Raw genomic sequence first — 8,001 nt, forward strand, 5'->3', positions numbered from 1 at the left:
GCGAGGCGAGGAACATATAGTTTTAGTAAACAATTCCCAGAACCATTGATGACTAAGCCCTGAACTCTACCATACCATGTAATTGGAGAATTCAAACTTAAACTTACCAATCGTTTGTACTCCCTCCGAGAATTCAAACTTAAACTTACCAATCGTTTGTACTCCCTCCGAGAATTCAAACTTAAACTTACCAATTATCTATACTCTCTCTGACCACCCCCTTGTAGTTTTACCTTTAAATACTGTGTAATTTTGTTGCTGGGGGCTCTACTCCTCTGCCCCTGCGTGGGATGTGAGTCGAGCCCCAGTGCGCTGGAACTTCGAATAAACGCCTCCTGCTTTTGCATCAAGAGACGTCTTTCGTGAGTGATTTTGGGTGGCGTTATCCCTGACCTGGGTTGTGGGAGCCCTGCCGAAGGGAAACCCAACAGATTGACCTAGTGGCTGAAAGATAGGGTTCAAGTATAGCAAGAATTGTGAGGCTGGCACAGGACTGGCACAAGGAACAAGAGGGTGGTGCAGTGTTTCATTCTATTGTACATAGGGGTCAATATGAGTCAGAGTCTACTCAACAACATCTAACAATAACAGCAATAACAGCAACAACCTGATAATATTTTTCCAGAAAGAGGGGTATGACTTCCCTTCTCTGAAACAGAAAAGACGTTAAGATTATATTAAGAGCTATATAACAAGGAAAAGGATTTTAAAAGGATAAAAAGAAGAAAATGCCTTTTCTCTGGAGACCTTTTATTACTCTACTCATCTTAGTCCAGGATATTTTTGGGTAGACCTCGACTCGATGGCAGTGAGTTTGGTTTTGAGTATCATTCTTACTTTTTTCTTCCTTTATTTTTAATTTGAATTTCAACTATTTTCTGAGGGACAACATTTTCAAGAATCAAAGAATAAGGGATAACCTTTTCAGTCATCCAGCCCCACATCCGTCTTTCACACATGAAACACCTGAAGGCCAAAGACATTACAGCTTGGCTTGGCATGGTCAGTGTCAGAGCAAGGATGGGCTTTCAGGGGTATACAATCCCAATCCAGACAGTCTCTGCTTCAGTAAAAATGCATCCAGAATGTCCTGAATTGGCCACAATACCTGTGAAGAGTTAAAGCTGTCATCCAGGTATCCGCAAATCTGTTACCAACTAATTATTTTCTTTTTTTTTTTTGCTTCTCTGATCTCAGTTTTCCTACCTCCATATTTAAAATTAAAAGAAAACACTAACAATTAGAGAGTGGAAATCATTTAAACAAGGTTTCTATTACATTACTAGCAAAGGCAGAACTACATGCAGGTCTGCAGACACTTAGCCAAATACTCAATCCATGTTTCCATCCTCTTATCCCCATTGAGTGAACAGCATGCCTTAAATAAATATTTCTCTATATTCCCTTGATGAACAAATCTGCTTTTACTATTGAAATAATGAAAATATAACATTTTGGACTTGGAAAGATCTTTACATTTAATTGAAAATTTTCCATGATAAATTTTGATGTTAACACCAGACTCAGCTTGCTAGACCTAATTCTTTTGAAAAAAGAAAGTGGTCTCCGTTCTACATAATTAAGGTACTCTCATATCGCAGGCCCGGCTAGAGTGTCATGAATATGAATGCTATGAAAATGTTAGTCCTTGGCAATTATTTTCTTCTTCTTTATTAAAATATGTTTGCATATTTCAAAAACAGTGAGTTGAAAATATTTAAACAACAGTACACTATTCCTAAACTATATTACTATTCCAAAACTGTATTACTGAAACATTTACTGACTACATATGAAATACTTTTTTTAAATTACACAAAGATAGATTATTGTACATAACTTCACAATGAACTATTGCATATAAAATATGCCTTCTTTTTCCAAGTGATAATTTTTCATGATTCCAGACTTCTTATAAAATGCCAGGAGGGAAATCCATTGTCATATTTTGATCTGTCATATTTACACTTCTTTTGCTAAACAGTTTTAATCACATATTTTAACCTAGTACATGAAAGATTTAAATCATCTAGTTTTGACTTAGGAGCTCTGGTAGCATAGTGCCTAAGGCACTTGAATGCTAACCAGAAGGCTGGCTGTTCAAACCCACAAGCCACTCCTCAGAAGGAAGGTTGGGCAAACTACTTCCCTAGTGATACTGCCTCAGAAACCCAAGGAGGGGGTCACAATGAGTTGAGTCCAACTTGATGGCACATAACAACAACAGTTTTGACTTACAGATGACCTAACTTACTTCTCTCTGCCTGGAAATAAGTAGCTGTGTATAGATATTGTCAACCCTGAGATAGATGTGCTGAAATTTATAGAAGTCATAAGATAATCTTAGATATTTATAGAGTTTTGAGAAGTTAGTTACATATTTGATTTTGCTACTATATTAATATGAACACTTAGCATAAGAAAAAAATTTTCAATTGGTTTAATTATCATTGCAGACTATTAGTATTAATGAATATCAGCTATTGTTTTAGACTTTAGTAAGGATCAAAATCATATACAAGAAAATATTTTAAATAAGCAGATTTTGTGGCTCCAATTTACTATAAATAGGAAGTAGAATGATGTATGGCAATAAGAATGGACTTTAGGCTCTGACAGAGTTGGGTTCAAATCTTAGTTATAATACTTATTTACTGAGGTATCAGACAAGTCACTAAATTGTTCTGGTTCTCAGTTCCCATGTATATAAAAGGTAAATAGCAGTAGCTACTCTTCAGAATGTTCTTTTAAGAATTAAAAATAACATTTGTAATTTAAAGAGAGTCAACACAATGTAATTATTAGATGTTTGGGAGCAAGAAATACTAATTTTGTCAATTGAAAAGATAATATAGTGAAACATAAGAAATAAGAATGTTCAAATCTTTTAAAAGTCATATCTGTTCTTATCAGGCACTTATAGAAACCTATTCATTTTCTTCTCCCATAAACAGTCACCATTAAAAACATACCTGGCAATCTTACCTGCCTCAGGAATCCAATTGAACTCTCACATTGACAACAAAAATCAGTCAGCACTAAAGTGATGTATTTAATGCCATATGTTGCTATAGTCACAGTTTCTTACAACCTCTACTACTACTTACTTTCTCCCAGTAAAAAAGCTTTAAAGAACAAACACAATTAAAAAAATTTAATGTCAAAGTGAGATGAGAACTTATTTATGTTCAGTGATGGAAGCAATATTACATAATTAAACTACAAATATAAACAATTTAGCTTATAAACCAAAAATGCAAGTGCCTTTGATCCCTTTGTCATTAGTATTTTAAGTAAGTTAAAAAAAAATCATCAATATGTCATAGTTTATCACCTGTCTTGTAGAACTATTGTGTTTGGCTTAGTGTGGTGTTTGATACAGCGTTGGGAACAGCTTTGTAGAAATGCTGTTTTCTGTTTCAGGAAATGTGTTGATGTGCTTGTAACTAGTTGCCACAAAAGAGAGTGAATTTTCACCAGTTGCCTACATTTCACTTGTTTCAATCAGTTTTTCAATGTACTTTTTATATATTTCTGCTTTCTTCTTTCTTCTCTATTGCTTAACCATATTGTCAGCTATAAAGCAGAAGCAAATTATATGCTAAGCAAATATAGAATTAAGAAGTATCATGAGAGAAGTTTAGTATAGCAATTGTTTGGTTAAGGTTATGCCACAGTGAGCTATAAAGCAATACATAATAAGAAAATCACTTAAACATAAAAAAACTTATTAATAAATCAGGTAAATCAAGTGTGCATGAAAGGGCTGGATGTATGGTTTCTGTGTCCTCAGATATACAGTTTATTATTACATAATTGCTCTACCATGTAGGATATGCATTTGAGCAAGCATTGTAAATTATTAAAAGTACATACTGTAAAACCTTTTCATAATTTCTGCACTTAGTAGTTTCCCATATGTAGAAAACCTCTGACTTACATATTCCTCTTACAAAGAAGTAATCCACCAGGAGTGGGGCTTCAGCCAGGGACCACAGGAACACTTCCCATTCATTCTTCAACCTGTGAATGATGTATGAGAGGTTCCAGGGTGCTAGGGATAAAAAGAGGAAGAAGAGTATGTAAAATGCAAACAGTCTAATGGAGCTAAGGGAAAGTGCATAGCACACTGGTGATATTACTCCTGCTGCTTTTGCACCAGCTGCTTATACTCTTATCCCAAAGAGCTTGTTGCAAATACCCTTTTTTGTACAGAATTTTTCTTTAGCAAAATGTGACCATGAACAGTTCATTCTTCTGTAAAATATGGATAACAGCTGCTCCATAGATTGATGTTAAGAGTGTTGAGTTAAATGACATATATATAGTAAGTATGCTTGGACAAAGTAAGAACTCAACAATAGGAGCCATTGGTTTACCGTTAGTATTACTCTTGTTAGTTTTGTTATTGGAGGTATCCCTGAGTGGTGCAAATTGTTAAGTGTTCAGCTACCAGCTTAAAGGTTGCTTTAGAAGCACTATCCAAAGCTGCTTTACAAGACAGACCTGGTGATGTGCTTCAAAAGGTCATAGGCTGGAAAACATAATGGAGCAGTTCTACTCTGCACACTTTGGATTGTCATGAGTCAGAAATGACTCAGCAGCAACTAACAACAACAATGAAATATAAAATAAAGCCTCTATACTCAATAGCTTACAGCATAGTTGAGAAGTGAGTATACAGAAACGTAAAAAAATCATCAGTACTATATATTATGTTCCATAATTACAAATGAATGCCAATCTGTGCTAAATGTGTTGTTTGTATACTTTTTTTTTTTTTTTTCAAAAAGAAGAATAGTTAGTTAATGTCCTCTCAAAGATATGTACAGGCCAAAGAAGCTGAATTGTTTTTGTTGTTGTTGTTTGCTATGATATAGGACCCAATTCATAGTAACCCCTCTTTAGGTTTCTGAGGCAGTATCACTACAGAAGTAATTTCCCAACCTTCCTTCCAAGGAGTGGCTGGTGGGTTTGAACTGCCAGCCTTCTGCTTAGCAGTCAAGTGCCCTAGGCACTATGCTGCCAGAGCTCCAAGAAGCTGAATAGTATGTCAGAAATATTGGAAAGCATCTATGTTTTTCCTTAGAGCTTTTAAAATATAGTTAATTTTTCTAGCTGGCTTTAGATTGACTCTTTGTTGACACAACAAATTATAATCTGCTGTCACTGTAACTTTTGTTTGTAAGTTCATGGTGATAATAACAATGGTCACTGACAGGACAGTTTTGACTTGGACTGACAGCTTCTGTGACCTGAATGCTTGTTCTGGTCTAGTGAACATGAATTGACTCTATTTGTCTGCACTAAGTCAGTGGTAATCTTGAGTTGCTGAAGAGAAAATGATCCACTCATTCAATGAATAGGCAGGATACCACTGGCTGGGACAGTTGCAGTAAACATTTTATTGACAAGTCATTTTGGGTCTTAGATAGAAAGGAGAAGGCTTTGAGGTTGTTACACACTTGAGTTCATTCTGTTCCCAACATAGCTATAGAGGAAAGAACTAGGGATCCAAAGAGTTGCACCTGACCTCTAAAAAATATCAAATATTTTGGCTGAAAATTCCCCTCAAAATATAGAGAATAATGGCTTCAAACTTTTCAATAGTGAGTTTCTTCTTAATTGTTACATGCATGATAACCTCATTGCCATTGAATCAAATTCCAGTCCACAGCAACCCAGGGGGACAGAGGAGATCTACTCCATAGGGTTTCCAAAGCAGTAATCTTTACAGAAGCAGACTACCACATCTTTCCTCCCTAGAGCAGCTGGTGGTTTTGAATCATTCACTTTTTGGTTAGCAGCCAAGCACATAACCACATGTCACCAGGGCTCCTAACATACATTATAGGAAGTGGAAAATTAAATATAATAACTAGAATGCTTTAAATATAGTGGCATAAAACACCACTCTGTTCCTTAACTTCTTCATTTTCATGATATTATAGAATATTGGATTTACAAATGTTATATGAACTGCGTTTGAATTTTTAAAAAAGTCTAAGTCATAAGAAATGGGGCATGCTATTTAAGAAGTTCATGAATACATTGTTGTTGTTGTTATGTGTGGTAGAGTCGGACCCAACGCATAGCAACCCCTCCTTGGGTTTCTGAGGCAGTATCACTAAGGAAGTAGATTGCTCCATCTTCTTTCCAAGGAGTGGCATTAGATAATAAAAAGTTTTAATCACTACTTCCATACTTTTCTCAGTTTTGACTGGTTCTGTATAGCATTTATTTTATCATTAATTCCTTCAATTATTCATTCCTTTATTTATGTTTGTTTGGGAGAAAAGAATTGGTAGAATGGTTGTGTTGGTAGCAATCCAAAATGGAAAAATAGTATAACAAATTTGAGAATGTGCAAAAAAAAAAAAAGCAAAGACATTAAATATAAGGAAAAATGCTTAAAACAGTATTTTAATATCAATTTTCACTGGAATAAAGATATCCAGTAATTACATATTGCACAAGAGAGCTATAAAACCAGTATAGCTGAATCATTTTAAGCCATGGCTCTTTTAAAATGATACTTAAGCTTCATTATTATAGGAAAATAATGTACTAAAATAGTACTATCAAGAAACTTGGGCTCCTAATATGAATAATAAGACCTTGGTATGCAAATATTAAAAACAATGTAAATAATTGTATCAACTTTATAGAAACACCAGAGGTAAAAATGACTCAAACGAAATTGCGGGTAATTTACTAGAGATGTAGGAGGAACACAGTGGTTCAAAAATTTGTGGATAACATTAATGAAGAACTAAAATAAAGATAGATAGATGAACATTGATGAATACAGTACTAGTGAGTTATTTTCAATTCTTCATTATAAGCCAGGAAATATAGGATTATAATGCAAACATGTCAAGGTGGGGTAATGTTGCTGTTACTACAGGACATTACTCCACATAGAACGTAGAGTTCAAGACTAGCATTTGTCATTTTATCTCCATTACCATCCAGGTTACTTGTCTGCAGAGATGAGTGATCAGATTCCCTAGTTTGTTATTGAGAAGGAACATCTGGACCTTGTAATACTGTGACCCCATCCAATATGATCATCCATATCCCCTGAAATGTTTTTACTTTTAGTTCAGGTTACCATACAGGCAAGATAATTTCCTGCTCATCAGATGTAAACAGTTTTCCCTACTTGGCAGTATTAATTTAATTTTAAGAAACTGACATTCCAAATAGTCATTTTTGTGTGTGTGCAACTGAATAGTGGAAATCCATCCTCTAAGCCTGATCAATTCTGCATAGCCAGATAGAAATAAATTTCAAGACATACAAAAGTGAGGATAAGACAATGGATCTTGATCACTCCATACAGGTGCCATGACCTGAGCAGAAAATGCTGCTGAAGTTACAGCTGCTGTATCTTTGATGAGTTCTTAATTATGAGACATAGTAGATGATTGACGACTTGAGTTTACATAAGTAAACTGAAGAATTAAGCCAGAGAAACTTATTTAAAAAAAAAAAAGTATGTTAAGTTATCTATTGCTTCTGCTGTAAAACAGTCCAAAAATAAAACAGCAAAGATTTATTAAAATTCTGTAGGTTGGGAATCTAGGCAATTCTGCTGGTCTGTCTTGCATTCTCTCATGTAGCTGCATTCATCTGATGGCTTGATAGGTCTGGAGAGCCCAGGGTAACTTCATTTGCATGTTAGTGTCTTCTGGTGTTTGAGGCATCTCAATTTCCTTCTTCTGCTCCCTTCCTTATTCTATAAACAGCTAGGCTAGGTTTATTCACAGAATATAGCAGCCTAAGTTCTGAAACAGAAAAAAAAAAAAAAAAATCTACCACATCCTACTGATCATAACCTTGCCTTTTAATATGTTGTTGTTATGTGCCGTCGAGTCAGCCCTGACTCGTAGCGACCCTTCCTTGGGTTTCCGAGGCAGTATCACTACGGGAGTAGGATTGCCCAACCTTCCTTCTGAGGAGGGGCTGGTGGGTTTGAACTGCCAGGCTTCTGGTTAG

This window comes from Orycteropus afer, unplaced genomic scaffold (assembly GCF_000298275.1).
Source record: "Orycteropus afer afer isolate SDZICR_OR568_19922 unplaced genomic scaffold, OryAfe1.0 scaffold00059, whole genome shotgun sequence".
In the NCBI taxonomy this organism is placed as follows: Eukaryota; Metazoa; Chordata; class Mammalia; order Tubulidentata; family Orycteropodidae; genus Orycteropus; species Orycteropus afer.